Source organism: Lissotriton vulgaris, chromosome 8, assembly GCF_964263255.1.
Source record: "Lissotriton vulgaris chromosome 8, aLisVul1.2, whole genome shotgun sequence".
Lineage (NCBI taxonomy): Eukaryota > Metazoa > Chordata > Amphibia > Caudata > Salamandridae > Lissotriton > Lissotriton vulgaris.
The window spans coordinates 1,554,353,794-1,554,371,605 of NC_141696.1; the positions used below are offsets into that span (position 1 = coordinate 1,554,353,794).

A 17,812-nucleotide genomic window follows, 5' to 3' on the forward strand; every position below is an offset into this window, starting at 1 on the left:
GTAAAATGCCACAAAACACATAGTTTTGTGTCACACTTATGGTGTTTTAAAATTTGCCACTCCGTGACACAATATCCAAGGGAGAGAAGGAGGGAGGGTCTGCAATATGGTAATTTAGAAAGGTAAATGATTGAGAGTCTACCAGAGGGCTGCTTAGCTGTGGGCAGCCATTTGTTGTCAAATAACTCTTGGCATAGCCTTGCCGGAATAAAAGTACATGCAACCAGGCAATGCAAACCATTTGTAGTCTGCCCAGGGTTTGAATATGTAGTCACCAGTCTCAGTGTTAATGCAATATTTGTTTCATATTATTTGTGTGTCAAGAGTAAAACAAATGGAAAACTAGCCTTCAGCTTCTGGGTTGAATACGTGCTTGTTTTTCAGCATGTCGTCTTAATTACGTCCAGCTAGTAGTGTGGCCGAGGATCTGCAAAGGAAAAACAGAGGATAACTTAGAAAGAGTGACAAATGGAAAGAAGGGAGAGTAAAGAATATTAAAAGAGCAATAAAGAAGAAAGAAAAGAGAAAACTAGCAAAGGTCTATGAAAAGTTCTCTCATTCTGGTAATCTTTGATCCCAAGACATGGGAAGCAGAGGACCACCAACGAGGAGTCGACTCACAAGAGGATACCCTGCTGCACAGGGAACACAGAGGAGCTGCAGCATGGATGAAAGCCAGGAGGGATCGAAATCAACGAGCCCCGTTAGAGGGAGAGACCACAGAGCCAAGAGGAAGACCTCGAAATACAGACAAACGACACAGACGGGAGCCGGCACTCACCTGGAAATGCTGTGGTCCCACCTTGGTTCTTGGGAGGACCATAATACAAAGTGGGGAGAATATCTGCCGATCAAATTCAATTATAGGCCTAACAAAGAGGTTCTTTGGTAAATTCAGACACCTACACTTGAAGACATTGGAACTGAGGTCAGCATTTTTGAAAAAGCGTTCACCTCCAAAATCAATAAGATTCTTAAATACGTTCCCAAACCTCAGCCCAACCTTCCCAGAGTAGACGAGATGATACTTACATCTTTGAAGGCTAATAAACAGCTTACCATCAAGCCTTGTGACAAAGGTGGGGGAATCGTGATTTTCGATACCCCCACCTTTGTGGATAAAATGAACCATCTTCTATCGTCCACTGAACACTATAAAAGAATTGTGAGGAACCCGGAACCTGCCTTGAAACGCCGTATTCTGCATATGGTGAAAGGGCAGTAGACATGGGGTACAGTTGACAGAAGGAAGCTGAATTCTTGACCCCCAGCTAAGACCCATAAGAACATCCTTGACCCTCCCCTCAGGCCCATCGTGTCCACCATTGGATCGGCAACGGAACCCCTCTCCAAATACATTGACCAATTTTTGAAAACCTTGGTCATGAACTTGGAATCATTTGTGAAAGACACTGGTCATTTATTTTCCAAGGTTGAAGGTACTCCTTACCTGGAGGACAGAGAACTCTTGGTCACTTTAGACCTTGAGTCTCTGTATACCAATATTCCGCAGGAAGGAGCTCTGAGAGTTTTGGAGGACATTTCATCATCCAAGCCTGAGATCAGCAATGCCCCTTTCATTATTCAGTGTCTCGAAGTGGTTCTCAGTGAGAACTACTTCAAGTTCAACAATTGTTTTTTCCAACAAATCCAGGGAGTTAGCATGGGGGCGGCCTGTGCCCCCAGTATAGCGTGTCTGTATATCGGACACTTTGAACTAATCCACATCTACAAGGAAAAGGCCCCTTTCCATGCAAATGTCCGGGACTGGTCCCGGTTCATTGATGACATTTTTTTTATATGGAAGGGGGACCATGACTCACTCAATGAGTTCTGCTTGTGGATCATCGCCGCGGACAACAACCTGAAGTTCAGCGCACACTCGAGCAATTATAGGATTGATTTCCTTGACATTTGGATTGAACATCGGAATAATTAAATCTATGTATTCCTGTTTACTAAACCTACTGCCAGGAATACTTTACTGCAGTATGGCAGCTTCCACCCTCGCTGCCAGAGGGATAGTATTCCGTTCAGTCAATTTCTCCGTATTCTGAGAAATTGCTCGGACATCAAGGATTTTCTCCATCAAGCAGACATCCTTAAAGAGAAACTGACTGCATAAACTTATCAAAGAATCTTTCAAACGGGCCAGATATTTTAATCGAGAGTCCATGTTTGAACCCAAGCACAGAGAACCCTTGGATAAAATAGTTTGTGTAACTAGATATTCCAATTTGAACAACAAACTGAGACAAGCCATTAACTTTTGCTGGTATCTCCTTAATCTGGGTAATGATAAAAAACATCTCCCAAAACCTATTTTCACCTTCAGGAGGAACAAGAATTTGAAGAATCACCTCCTTAGATGAAAACTTCAGGAACCCCAGAAGCCATCCCAAACATCCATCCATGGGCTGGGCCCAATCAAGGGTAGCCACCGATGTGGTAATTGTCATGCTTGTCCAAATGCCCTCATTGGGGATACCATCAGCACCCCTGCTCGCACCCTCACCCTTACCAAAATGACCAATTTCCACACTTCTAATGTGGCCTACATCATTATGTGTCCGTGTGACCTCCCATATATTGGTGAAACCGGACGAGAGATCCGCCTGAGGATAGGGGAGCATAAAGCCAATATACGGACCAATAAATCCTGTGCCCCATTGTGGCTCACTGGCATCAAAATAACCCTTCTGAAAATGACCTTAAGTGGTCTGTTTTGGAGGGTGGGGGCGTGGCTAAGGCGCCGACCGGGATGGCTGTGTGAGCGTGTAGCTCCGCGCCGAGTCCCGCTATAATCCTGTGAATCTTGCCTTCGGTGCGATTTTGCTGCACAGGGTGTCGATGACCCGGAGGGGAGAGTCTGGTTGACGTCGGGACCCCGGGAGAAGCGAGCTGACCGGACCTTGGGGCCTGGAAGAAGCCGGACAGAGACAAAGAGAAAATGGCGGTGCTTGCAGCTCGAGAGATCTGAGAGCTGCGCACCCGGACGGAGCAGGCATACCGGAGGCTGCTTAGCAGAGTGAGCGGGGCGGAGACCTGAGGCAGGGGCCATTGGAGCCGGATCGGAGCGGCGGAAGCATTGAACATCTACGGCCCGGTGAGAGCGGTGCCCCTCCCCATCCCGCTTCCCCACTCCTCGACGGGAGGACCTGGTGAATGACTGCCTGCTCCTGGGCGGAGACGCCGATAGCCTCGGGGGCTGCTCACCCGACGAGCTGCAGCGGCGTTGCTGGCGGGGCCCGTGTTGAAAGAGGGCTCGGTCACCCGGATGGGAAGCGCTGGGGGAGTCCAACGGATTGCATTGTGGCAGCAGGATTGGACCCGGACCTGACCCCCCCCCCCCCCCCACCGGCCCCTGCAAGCCCCTGTGAGCACCTGGAGCTGGGATCGCTCTGTGTGCTTTGCGACCGACGGTGGAGCCGCCCGCCTGGAGATCGCGAGGCGCAGCACTTGTGGGACCATCGATAGAGAGCGGGGCAGGCTGCATTATAGCCTGCGGGGTGCTGGTCTGAACAGCGGGCGCGATCGGTCCTGGACAACGCCGGCCTGCCCTTTTGAGGGTGTGCTGCGGGCTTGCAGCCCTGGACATAGTGGCTCCCTGGGGGCGCTGCGGGAGTGCTGGTGGCCTCATGCAACACACAGCCATGGGTCAGAGGTAGGTGGCTGTGCACATGAGGGTGCCCGGGGGCGCTGTAAGAGCGGACTGGATCCGTGGAGGTGATTGCTGACCCCAATGTAATTTATTACTGGGCGACGCAGGGAGGTGCCTGGGACCAAAGAGCTAGAAGAGTGAGCATGGTGAACTGTGGTCAGTAGTAGAGGCCCGAGTGGCGCACATTTTACAGTCAAGATGGCCGTTCTGGATGATGGCCTCACAGCGCCCTAAGGGCGGGAAGGAGCGATTGCCTTAGCCCAAGATGGCGGCGCTCAACCCCCATTGGAGACCTCGCCGCAAGAACAGAGGCTGAACCAGCTCCTTGACACCATCCTGGAGGCGATCACTGCGACAAAGGAATCGCTACATCAGGACATTGCGCAGGTCGCGACGGGGCTGGGATTACTGAGGGCGGACCAAGCCAAGCTCTCTGATGGAGTGAAAACGAATGAACAACTGCTTCAAGACCTGAAACCGGAGGTGGTCACCGCAGAACATAAACTGACGGATATCCTCGGCCGGCTGGCGATCCTGGAGCGACGGGCGGAAGACGCGGAAAGTCGTAACCGAAGGAACAACGTGAGGGTGGTGGGTCTTCCAGAAAAAATTGAGAAATGTGATGCGGTGTCCTATATGGAGAACTGGTTTAAAGCGGTTGTGGCGCCGGAGGGTCTGTCTCCCTTCTTCTCCCTGGAAAGAGCGCATAGGGTCCCTGCCAAACCACCCCTGGAGGGCCGACCGCCTCGACCGATGGAGGTCAAATTGCTGCACTATAAGGACCGTGATTTGTTGATACAGAGGGCACGATCCCAGGGCCCCTTCCAGGTGGACAATATCAAAGTCACGATCTTCCCGGATTACACGCAGGACGTTCAGAAAAGCAGAGCATCCTTTTTATCAGTGAAAAAGGAACTGAGAGAGGAGGGGATCCAATATTCCTTGCTCTTTCCTGCCAAACTGAGAGTGATTCTTGATGACAGGACCCACTTTTTTCAGACTCCTGACGAGGCATGGTCGTGGCTTGAACTGTATCGTGCAGGGATGGATCGTGCGCACAAAAGCGGAAGGGATCAGCAGAAGCCAGTTAGGCTCAGAAAGTCACAGCGCATCCGCTCCCGGAATAAGCTCAAAAGGGCCGAGCGAGAAGCACAAATGCCGGCTGACAGGAGGGGTGCGCTGGCCGCTACAGCGACCATCACAGGGTCACAGCAGGAGAAAACATCCGGAGGATCGGAATCGGAGGAGGAGGGAGAGAAATCCGGAGGGGACGACTCAGACATGGGGGGTGCGAAGGGACCGGCAGTCACACCACAAACTGCGGATGGCTTGTTTAATGAGTGAGGCTTGAGAATACTGAACAATTCCGGGATGCCTGACGGTGCAGACGCTCCAGATCTTTATTGGACTACCAGGTATGGGGCTGTATAAGCAGTATGAGACTGCGGGCGCGGGGTGGTAGCTCTGCCACCCTGGATCGGCGCTCCATCGACCTCTTGAGGCCCTTAAGGCCTTCTGTGGTGACGACCACAGGTTAGAATAATGTGTGGGGTGTTGAAGGTTTGGAACGGGGCTGAAGCTGGGTTATTAGGCCCTGTCCTGGGGAGGGGGGTTTGGAGAGTTATGGGGACTGTTTCGAAGGGGGTGTACAATTGCTGCAATGCGGGGGTCATTTGTTGGCTAGTGCCACTGTGCAGAAACGTACTTCGTGGGGACGTTACCTAACTTGAAATGCGTTACATGGAATGTCCGAGGTATTCGTACGATGGTGAAACGTCATAAGGTGCATGCCTATTTGGTGAGGAGGGGCGTACAGATTGCTATGCTTCAGGAAACTCACCTGACCAAGAAAGAGTGCAGGGCTTTACAGAAGAGGTGGCGGGGTCAGGTATTTGGCACGACATATACCTGGCATTCGCCAGAGGGGTGCTAATATGGATATGGGCGGGTACGCCATTTCAAGTAACGAGTCAGCGGGTGGATCCCGAGGGCAGATATGTAGCGGTTGAGGGGCGACTCTATGGTAGGGAGGTGGTCCTGTGTAATATATATGCCCCCAACTCCGATCAAGCTCATTTCTTTGAGGGTTTAACGCGCTCACTGGCCTATTTTTTAGCGGGCCCTTTCTTACTGGCGGGAGATTTTAATTCAATTTCTGATGTGCAGCTGGATAGGTCGCACCCGCTATTGGTAGATTCCCCGGTACGCAGGCTAGCAACCCACAGGAGGGAATGGCAGGAAAGGTGGGGATTGGTGGATGTGTGGAGGGCACAGCATCCTGAGATCAGGGATTACTCCTATTTTTCCACGCTGCATGACCTACATGTTAGACTAGACTCGGTGTTGTGTATTGGCCCCTTGGCGAATGTGGTGACTCATTCTGAATATTTGACTAGGACCATTTCGGATCATAATCCCTTGCTGATCTCCATGCAGTGGCAACAGGTGAGATCGGCGGTTCCATCATGGCGACTGCGGCCGGATACACTGGAGGATCTGGTGTTTAGCGACACGGTTTGACAGGGCATTGACTGCTACTTTGAGGAAAACGGAGGCGCAGCCACGACCAGGTCGATAGAATGGGATACGATGAAAGTTGTGGTGAGAGGGGTATGCATGGGTAGGTTTTCGAATGTGAGAAAGACAGTTTTGAATGACCTTGCGAAAGCGGAAGAGGCGTTGAGGGGGTTAGAGCAGCGAAGGCCCGAGCGGCCGGAGTTACAGGAGCAACTGATGCAGGCTAAAGAAGTGGTGGCGACTGAGACGGAAAGACTGCGGTGCTATGATTATAAGTTGTATGTTGTCAAGGTGCATGAGGAGCGAGATAAAGTGGGCACGCTCCTTGCCAAGCTAGCTGAAACAAAGACTAGGGGGTGCCCGGTCATGAGTATAAGACGTGAGGATGGGGAAGTAGTTTACGCTCAATCGGCGGTCCTGGCGCGCTTCCAGTCCTACTATATGGGACTGTACGAATGTCACCTAGAGGCGGAAGTCTCGGAGATAGGTGAATACCTGGATCCGATCCCATTACCGGTGGTGGATAGCGATGAGGCGAGGGAGCTGGGAGGCCCCATCACTTTAGCTGAAATAAGGGGGGCAATTAAACACATGGCACGGAACAAAACCCCAGGGGTGGATGGGTTACCGATCGAATTCTACGCCAAATTTGTAGATATACTGGCGCCCAGACTATTGATGGTGTACGCGGAAGCAAAACAGGTGGGGTGCTTACCTGAATCAATGAGGGAGGCACTAGTGGTGCCGCTGTTGAAGCCGGGCAGGGATGCGTTAGATGTGACCTCTTACCGCCCATTGTCCATGCTAACGGTGGACTATAAGATCTTGAGTTGCATCCTGGCTACCAGGCTCTTGCCGCACATGACCACTCTGGTGCATAGGGATCAAGCGGGATTTATCCCGACCAGGAATACCTCGATGAACATTCGTCGCCTGATCCGAGTCATAGATGGCGCTGAAGCATCGGCTCAGGATCCCGTGGTTTTGGCAGTTGATATCGAAAAGGCATTCAATAGCCTCGAATGGGACTACCTGGATGGAGTGCTGTTGAAGTTTGGGGTTGGGGAGGGCTTTCGGAGATGGACGAGGGTGCTTTATTCGTTGGCAAAGGCGCGAGTACGACTGGGGCCTATTGTATCTTCGGCCTACCCGGTTTGTAGGGGAACGAGACAGGGCTGTTCGCTGTCCCCTCTGTTGTTTGCTTTGGCGATGGAGCCGTTGGCGGCACAGGCACGATCGGGCGCCGTGTATAACGGGATAGCGCAAAGACCAGAGTCGCACTACATATCACTGTACGCTGATGATCTGTTATTGTATCTGGCGGATCCTGGGCGGTCACTAGAGGGTGCAGTGGACCTGTTGAGCAGATTTGGGCGGCTGTCAGGCCTCAGGGTGAATTGGACTAAGACCGGTGTATTCCCATTGCGGAAGAATACGCTCTGCCCACAGCTGACGAGAGAGGTGGTGTGGGAACCCTCATGTTTCATCTACTTGGGGGTGCGCATCTATCATGAGGCCGTGGACCTCTTGGAAGGGAACGTAGAGTGCTGTATTCGCGCGCTGAAGGGTTGCATGGACTTCTGGGCCTCCCTCCCTCTATCGGTGTTGGATCGAGTGGCGTTGTTGAAAATGGCGGCTACTCTATCATTTTCGAACGCTTCCGGTGTGGATCCCGCAGAGGATCTTTAAAGAACTGAAGACGTTGGTGACCAGCTTCCTCTGGGGCCACGGGCGGCGCAGGGTAGCACTGAACACTCTGACTAGGCCCAAGTCCGAGGGGGGGATGGCCGTCCCCGACTTTGAGTTATATTATCTGGCGGCACAACTCCAGGTATTAACACAGAATGTGGCCAGAGAATTCAGGGGTCCTGACCATGAACGGGGGATTGGTATCCAGAGGTATGTTTTGTCTTATATCATAATGCAACAGAAACTGGATATGAGGGAGCTTACGATAGAGGAGAGGACGCTTAAATTATGTTGGAATAGGAGCCTAAAGAGAGCGAAAAGAGACCGGCCGTATGCACCGGAGATACTGCTGGGAATGCTGACGCGCTGCCTCATGGGGGCGATTGGTCCCAACTATTGACATGGGAGGAGCTGGGCTTGCAGGTGGTGGGGGATCTATATATCGATGGGACGTTAGTCCCATATCAGACGCTACAGGAGCAATTTGGCTTGCCGGACGGCACTTTTCTACTGCACGCGGCGGTGGTGGCAGCGATGCAGCGACATTGGAGGGGAGGATTGGCAGAGCCGGAGGTGACCATGGCATTCCAATATGTGGTGTTGGCAGCGGGCACCGTCAAAGCAGTGACTTGCCTCCATAATAGAATGTTGAATGAGGGACTGGTGCCCCTGTTGGCGCTAAAGTCTCGATGGGAGGTTAGCATAGGCAAGCCCATACCGGACACTGTCTGGAACAAGGTGTTGCGTCGGACTTGGAAGGGAACGAGGAACGCACGATTTCAACAGGTGCACTTTTTCATTGTCCATAGGGCGTACCTGACCCCGGAGAGGTTGAGACGGCATTTCCAGGTGCTTGATGCCATGTGCCCGAGGTGCTTGACACCTGAGGTGGATCTGGATCATCTACTGTGGGGATGCCCCAAGTTGGGGGCGTACTGGCCGGAAGTTGGGGAACTCCTGAATGTGGTCACGGATAGGGAGGTAGACTTTGATATGGCGGCGTGTCTGCTCCTCTGGTTCCCTCATACCAAGAAAACTAAAATATCGAGTAAATGTATTGATCTGGGGATCATGCTGGCACAACGAGAGATAACTTGGCATTGGAAGTCTAAAGAAGGCCCATCAGTGAGGAGATGGCGGAATGAGCTGTTGAAGTGGTCGGACTGCGAGAGTGGGATCAGGATGCAACAGGCCACTAGGAATGGCAATGAGAAATGCCTGGAGATGGCGAGGGCCTGGGAGATGGTGGTTCAAGCGCTGCGTGATTATATGACGGACGATGCAGAGGGAGAGTAGAGGTAGGACAGTGCTCCATGTGGATCGAATGATTGAGTGTGGATCCTGATGGGTGGCGTGCCTCAGAGCTGGGAAGGATGATGGGTGCCCGCATTAGCAGCAGTTGTGGGGGGGGGGGGAGGGAGGGGGGGTTCCGGAGACGGATAGTTAAGCACCGCGACGCAGTCTGTTAGTTCCAGATGGGTCTGGAACGAGGTTGGCAAGACCTGTTGGGAACGACCCAGGGCGCAATCTGAGGTTCGATGGTGCAGGGGGGGCGGGTTGTTGAGGGGTAAAAGCAGATACTACACGGTATAACTGACCTGAAGCCCGAGAAGGGCACACACTGAGGCATCTGCCGGGGAACGGAAATTTGGTGCGCCGCCCAGCCTCCGGGATGTGGGTTAATTGGCTGTGTAGTGTATTTATGTCACTTTAATTGTCGAGATGCCATAAGTGTACTGGTTGGTCTATTTTGAGGTCTTGTTTCTAATTCTGCAATAAAAATATATTTTTAAAAAAAAGTGGTCTGTTTTGGAGAAAATCCAGGTGCATATGGCTGAGATACCCGCCACCCCCTCTCAACACGATCCCCAAAAGAAGGGAAACCGGAAACAGTTCTTCAAAGTTTTTGGATGTGGGAGGGAGTGACCCTCCCGCGGCCGTATTTATTAAAACAAAAAATTAAACATTAAACGTTTCATATTATGTACAATTTCATGATCACATTTGCGATGTTTGGCTAATCTTAACATATTCTCTAATACAGAGGTTCTCCTAGCCGAACTAGCATCCTACAGAAACATTCTCTATAAACACTGAAATTGTACATCCTAACGTTTAAGGGCCAACGGCAAGGTCATAACCGGTGTCAAGATCCCTAACCAGACTTACCCCTCCCACTTGGGAAGGGCGACAGCACAGAGGCTTACCTCAAGTGCAACTACTAACAATTTCCCTTGACTTGTCGGGGGCACTTAAGACTCGACGCCATTTAAAGGTCGTTCGAATACTTGTGTGTGGTATCTAGAAGGTATCGTGGACCTCCCCCCACCCCACACAACTTACCGCATCTGCCGTCGCAGATGACCCTGGCCCCGGGAAATTCCTCAGGAGGGGGCTGTAACCCCTCCTACACAGGAAGGGGCCTTGACCGCCTTTCCTTAACTTCCGGCGACCCGCCCTTAGACGGGACCGCCTCCCCATTGAGGGGCCAATGGCCACCTCCCCCGAGCGCTCCCATCCGTGTTGGGTGACGCCCACTCATAGGGATCTACCAATTAGTGCTCACCGATCATGACCTTACCGCCTACCAAAAAATAAATACGACAATTCGAATTTATGAAAACATTGGTCGCTACGACCGAAAGAGCATGCTCAAAGCAACACTACATCAAGTCCTTTTAATCGTAACAACCTAAATGCTATTCACCATACTTTATTATGGAAAACAACAAAACTGATACTTTCACAACCTGTAAACGAAAAAGGAAGAACATACATAGAAAAATCCACTTTATTGCACAACAACTTGCTGTCCTCAGGGGCTGGTGGGTGGGTCAAAAATGGCTCTTTGTTCTGTCCCGAGCTCACGTGTAGCGAGGAGGTGCAGCTTCGGAGCACAAGAACAAGAGGACGTCTTCCGGCCTTGCGTCTCCTTTTATCCGTCTTCAGGGCGGGCGTAAACCCGCCCCTGCCCGTCCCGAGGGCGTGGCTGGCTGCGTCAGTGTCTAGGCCAGCCCACTCTAGGGCGGGAACAGGCGTGCCCCGGCTACGCCGCTTCGGGCATACCAGCCGAGACGCGCCTCCCGCCCAAAAATGGCTTCCCGGGGGGATCGAGGCACTCCGCCATACGTTCGGGGGGACCGAGTGGTCGCCCCTTTCCATATGGCTGAGATACCCGCCACCCCCTCTCAACACGATCCCCAAAAGAAGGGAAACCGGAAACAGTTCTTCAAAGTTTTTGGATGTGGGAGGGAGTGACCCTCCCGCGGCCGTATTTATTAAAACAAAAAATTAAACATTAAACGTTTCATATTATGTACAATTTCATGATCACATTTGCGATGTTTGGCTAATCTTAACATATTCTCTAATACAGAGGTTCTCCTAGCCGAACTAGCATCCTACAGAAACATTCTCTATAAACACTGAAATTGTACATCCTAACGTTTAAGGGCCAACGGCAAGGTCATAACCGGTGTCAAGATCCCTAACCAGACTTACCCCTCCCACTTGGGAAGGGCGACAGCACAGAGGCTTACCTCAAGTGCAACTACTAACAATTTCCCTTGACTTGTCGGGGGCACTTAAGACTCGACGCCATTTAAAGGTCGTTCGAATACTTGTGTGTGGTATCTAGAAGGTATCGTGGACCTCCCCCCACCCCACACAACTTACCGCATCTGCCGTCGCAGATGACCCTGGCCCCGGGAAATTCCTCAGGAGGGGGCTGTAACCCCTCCTACACAGGAAGGGGCCTTGACCGCCTTTCCTTAACTTCCGGCGACCCGCCCTTAGACGGGACCGCCTCCCCATTGAGGGGCCAATGGCCACCTCCCCCGAGCGCTCCCATCCGTGTTGGGTGACGCCCACTCATAGGGATCTACCAATTAGTGCTCACCGATCATGACCTTACCGCCACAGGTCCGGATAGTTGACCGGCTATCCGGACCCCCCACCAAACTCCTACCTAAAGGTCATGTTTTAACGATTTTAACCAAGCTAGGAAGTCACCTATGAGTAACTCATTGCCCACCCTCGACAAATGCACACCATCCCGCAAATACATACTGTCATCATTAATACAACTATGCGAGATCGAATGTAATGTCTTGGAACGGAACAACCGACTCACCTTGTTATTCAATTTTTTAACGGAATGATTCAAAGCAGGGATCGAGATAGCCCCCCGCCACACTTTTCGTGGGATCATATGAGACCACGCAATTGTACACCCCGGAACTCTCCTTGCTAACCAACTTACCGTGGAAAGCATAGCCTCCAGGAGAAGTCGTCTACCGGTGGTGACTAGATCATTGCCCCCCAAATGTACTATGACTATGGACGGCGGTGACCTCATCCGCTCTAACAAACCCTCAAAAAATGCCTGAAACTGGTCAATACAGAGACCGCCCCTTCCGTAGAAGGACACTCTGTACCCGTATTCCCCAGGTACGTGAATCATATCACCTGCTTTGAATACGTCTGCGGCCCGTCTCACGTATGAGTGGCCTACAACCCACACCTCCTTCCTCTCAGCCGGTGATGTGTGACCGCTGGCCTGGTGTTGGGTCAACTGCACAGTCCGCCCTGCCGCGTAGGCTTGCGCAACTGAAAACAAACAAAAGACAAGAAGCGTGAGTACATGATTACAGCTTCACAACATGTGCAATCGCACATACCTCTTATAACAATTGGAGGACCAACGCCCCACCCGTTTCACTTGTTCTACATTGAGACCCCTGGCTGTAGCTTCTGTGGCAGCCCCTATACGAAAGGAATGGGTCCCAAATTCACCCGGGTCCAAGCCCGCTGCGGCAATGGCCATTGCAAGCACCCGCTGAAACTGAAACCTCGTCAGCGGGGTGGCGTCTACATGCCTCAACAATGTCCCCCCCCATGATGCCACCCTACGTGCTAGGTAATCTTCTAAGCACTGAACCGGACACATGGATGACTCGGGGATCCTGCGGATGATCGTGCAGTCCCCCCTCCCATCTTGGTCAGTCTTGGACCTGAGAAAGGAGACAATCATCGCATCACCCCTGATCTGAACCTGCTCCCTGCACAAGCCCCCCGTCACATCCCGTTTGTTCCTTGCAACTAGCTCACTAACTCTCATAGCCCCGTGAAATGCCAGCATAAATGCAGTCCGGAACAAACAGGTCTCGAACGGGGACGAGCATGTGTTAGGGAGTGTGGTCAGCAACTGGGACAACCTGTCTAGACCTATCGGTCGTCTTACGTCTACTCTGCGACCCTCCAGACGTTGCCACCCTCGCAGCGCTTTCTGTACCGTAAAAGACGCTGTCGGGTCCGGGATGCCATGGGCCCTGGCAACAAAGGAAATGGCGGCACGATGCCTTTGGGCCGTGGCCACCGATTTCCCAGCCCTACGTAAGGACATCAGGAAAAGTACTACCAACTCCTCCTGCCCCCAAAGTCCCCCTCTCTCTGCCCCCAAAAAGGCTAAATAGGCCTGGAACGCCCCTTCATATGCCTTCCTTGTCCTGGGTGCTAGACTCTCTCCCACGAGGTGACGAAGTTCGGGGCACCGAGAGACCAGAGAGCTTCGGGGAAGGGTGCCGGCTCCGGGTCCGCTGAAGGAAGGAAGCCCGAGAAAGCCTGCATGTGAAAACGAGACAGTGCATCAGCGGCCTGATTCATCACCCCAGGGACATGTTTTGCTCTGAATACCACGTTCAGTTGCATACACAGTAAGACAATTTCTTTGAGCAGCCTCAAAATCAATTTACAACGGGCTGCCTGACTATTGATGCATTCTACCACGGTCATATTGTCGGACCAGAACACAACAGAATGATCTCTGAACCCTTCTGGCCAGGTTCTCAGGGCCACCAGAATGGGAAATAATTCGAGGAAAGCGATGTTACTTGTCAGCCCCTTCTCGTGCCACCATAGGGGCCACTTCTGTGCCGACCATTTTGTGCCGAAGATGGCGCCAAAACCTACGCTTCCTGCTGAATCTGTCCATAGCCCAAGCTCATCGGAGGACATGACTGGCTTGTTCCAGACAACTCGGCCATTGAAGTCCGCCAAGAATGCTAACCAAATCCGCATGTCCTGGCGGACCTCAGTCGATAACCTTGTGCGATGATGACCCTCCTTCAGGCCCACCATCGCCTGGGCAATTGAGCGGGAAAAGGGGCGAGCCATTGGTATCACTCTCAAGGCAAAGTTCAACTTTCCCACTAACTGTTGCAACTGATGCAGTGTAACCTTGGATGCATTTAAACATACTTGGAGGGCTGCCCTAAATTTCGACACCTTGCTAGCTGGTAAACGGAAGCACCCCTCCCTTGAGTCCAACTCGATCCCCAGAAACTCGAGGCAAGTCGTGGGACCCATAGTTTTACCCGGTGCCAACGGCACGCCGAGATGACCCATTAACACACAGAATTTGTCTAAAGCCTGGGCACATTCGGGACTACCGGCGGGGCCAAGGAACAGAAAGTCGTCAAGGTAATGCATTACATTTCGGAAACCCGCTGTCTCAGTGAACACCCACTGCAGGAAAGTACTGAATTGCTCAAAGTAAGCACATGAAATAGAGCAACCCATTGGCATACACCTATCCATGTAAAATGATCCCTGGAACCCGAATCCCAAAAGACGCTGATCGTCTGGGTGTACCGGGAGCAACCGGAACGCTGACTCGATATCAGATTTCGCCATCAACGTCCCGTGCCCCAGGCGATTCAAGATGGCTACTGCCTCATCAAAAGATGCGTATCGCACCGAACAAACTCCTGGATCAATTGCGTCGTTCACCGAAAGACCTCGTGGAGCAGACAGATTATGGATCAAACGGAACTCACCCGGGTCCTTCTTGGGGACCACCCCTAACGGAGAACAAACGAAACCTGGTACCGGAGGTTCACTAAACGGGCCGGCGACCCGTCCCCGGCTAACCTCTTTCTGAATTTTTTCCTGCACTACCGATGTATGTTGTAAAACGGAAAGTTGATTTTTGCACGTCCCTACACCCTGAAAGTCCCCTACCGGGATGCGGAAACCATGTGTAAAACCGTTCCGTAGCACCCCGGCAGAAGTACGATCCGGGTATTCGCTGAGCCAGGGAATCATTGCCAAGGTATCAATCGGGGTTGGTAAAGGCGCCCCTCGGCCTAGCTTAGGCCTGTTTGGCGCCCCCCTTACCCCCATTCTCACCCGTTCTGGCTCTGCACGATGACTCAGGATGGGACGACCCACACGTACTACACTCATGTTTGAACTTACACGATCCCGGAGGCCTGGTACATTTCCCCTTGTTGAAATTAAAACAGAAACCCTTTTTCCCTGTATTGCCTGCGGGCCTTGACTGGTCGTCCGTGCTCGCACCAGGTCGAAAGGGCGTCCCCACATTCTGGCGGGAGTAATCAACAACATTGCTCCCGACCAATGGCATTCTTAACATTCCTGATTCTTTCATTTTGTCCCAAGTTAACGAATCGTAACAATCCCAAGTCAAACTCTTGTTATGTTCCTTTTCCTTTCTGAACAGATTGTCATAACAAAACCAATGGTTACCTTGATACGTTGTCGAGTAACCCATAATTCGTGATTGGTAAACGGGAAACTCAGGGAGCAACTCGGGCCTACGTTCCCCCAAAATCGATGTGAAAATACCCCATGCATTGCCCCAGTTGCCAATGTTCTCATTAACCTTAAAGGCGGCCATTTTTGCGCGCCAAACACTCGGATGCATCAAGTCCTTCTGACTTTTCACATGCTCCACATCATAATGATCAACAAGCAGGGAAAAGATATTCACGTACTCTCCCGCCCAGATCTTCTCTTTTATAGCTAACGGCACATGTTGTCCCAATCTCTCTCTACGAGAGGGTGCTGACTCGTCCCTTGCAATCGGCAATGGCCGCTTACCTGCACCGGACGCAGCTTCTGCCGCTTGCGGCTTGTCTATCCCCGCCACTCTAGCTGCCTCTTTCTTCTCACGAAGCCCTTTTATCAGCGCCTGTGCCTCGGCAGCCGTGGCGCCATCACCACTATCCCCCAACCACGCTGCTAGCTGTGCTGCCAGCTCGGGGGGCATGTCTTCCTTGGATGTCGGGGAGACGACCCCCGGGATTGGATTCCCCTCTATCGGTACTGGGGTCGGCGCCTCGAGAGGGGCAGAGGGAACCGGGACGTCCCCACCGGCTGGAACCTTCCTCGGCCTCTTAGGTCTCCCTCCAGCCGGCGAAGGGCCCGAACCCTCCTCCCCATCTCGCTCCGCCAACCGTTTCTTTATGTCGGACATATCCTTAAAGAGTGCCCGAACCATCTGGTCAGTCGTCATTCTCTTTTCGCCTTTCCTGGGCATCTTCTTCGACGAAGTATCTGGAAGACAAAGAAAAAGATCAAAACGCTCAAAAATGGCTCTTTGTTCTGTCCCGAGCTCACGTGTAGCGAGGAGGTGCAGCTTCGGAGCACAAGAACAAGAGGACGTCTTCCGGCCTTGCGTCTCCTTTTATCCGTCTTCAGGGCGGGCGTAAACCCGCCCCTGCCCGTCCCGAGGGCGTGGCTGGCTGCGTCAGTGTCTAGGCCAGCCCACTCTAGGGCGGGAACAGGCGTGCCCCGGCTACGCCGCTTCGGGCATACCAGCCGAGACGCGCCTCCCGCCCAAAAATGGCTTCCCGGGGGGATCGAGGCACTCCGCCATACGTTCGGGGGGACCGAGTGGTCGCCCCTTTCCATTCTGGCCTGGATCCCGCGGCCATACGTAAGAAAAGAGAGGTCTTTTGGATCTATTTTCTGAATACGGTGGAAAGGGGTCTGAATGAGGATTGTCCATGGACTAATGCCATTCTGTAACGGACCCCCCGGGGGGATGTGAGTCCTTATACATTTCTTCTGAAACCTTTGGCCCCCTCCCCTTGTCTCCTTGAAGCTAGGTCTACCTGTAAACTATTTTCTTGGACCATATTATGAGTCCTTTGCTCGAGCATGTTGGAGTTTCTGATCCAGCCTGTTCCCCCTTGGAGGCCTGTCGCTTTGTTTCTTTTGTTTTGATTATTTTTTATTCTCTTCAATTTAGATTTGCTCTTTTGCTGGTCGGCTCTGGGATCATTTTGGCCCTTTCTGAATCTGTTATTTCTATGTATATAATACTCTTATTGGCTAGGTTTACCTATCCATCCATAGTCCCTATGAGAATGTGGCCAGGTATTCTATTTATTATGACAGCCTATACTCCCACTTTATCGTTGAGTTTTTGTTCCCTTCGGTATGTATAGCTTTATCTCGAACCCTTATCTATGGGTTGATTTGATGTTATAAGATGGCCGCCCATTTATTTGATGATATTACCGCAGTGCCTACAGTCCTCCCTCTATGTCGACCTTTTTTTACGTCATCTGACGCAATTATGCGTCTTCTCGCGGTATTAAAATCAGTCGCTGATTTGGTGTAATCCTGACGCCTCCTGATGCGGGAACCCCCAAGCACGTCCGATTGTTTATTGGATTATACCCTTTGCGGATATTCCTTATCTCTCGTCTGTAAGTTGGGCGATTTTACGTGGGTCGGGAAAGCGGCACTGTGGTGGCCTCTACGTAACGTTCTTAGTTCACTGGCGATACTTTAGTTGGAACCCTTTGTTAGCTTCTCGTCCTCTCCAGGTAGCTCCTCATTGAACCCATGGGGCTAATCCCTTTTTTTTTAAATGGTGTCCACTTATTTGTTATTATGTCTCGCTGTCGTATTGCCGTGTGTCACTTTATTTGCGTGGGACGATTATTATTGTGCCCTTTCCCTCTGCCCCGCATGGCTCCGTCTATCCTACTCTGTTATAAAAAATAGCTGAACTTCAGGTTTCGATACTGTGCGGCTTGGGCTCTTTTTATGTAAACTCCCCTGAACAAGTTTCGTTTATTTTAACTACTCAGATGCACTGTGGTTCACAGGTTCATTGCTGGCCACTTTTGT

At 51.8% G+C, this 17,812-nt stretch overlaps 1 long non-coding RNA gene across 1 annotated transcript in view; it reads right to left on the reverse strand.

Annotated features, from left to right (window-relative positions):
* Positions 1-346: 346 nt before the first annotated feature.
* LOC147700378 (uncharacterized) overlaps positions 347-17,812 on the reverse strand; it is a 34,604-nt gene continuing 17,138 nt past the window's right edge. The window contains exon 3 of the long non-coding RNA XR_015299415.1: positions 347-427. This is a non-coding gene — a long non-coding RNA (uncharacterized LOC147700378). The remainder of the gene's footprint in view (positions 428-17,812) is intronic.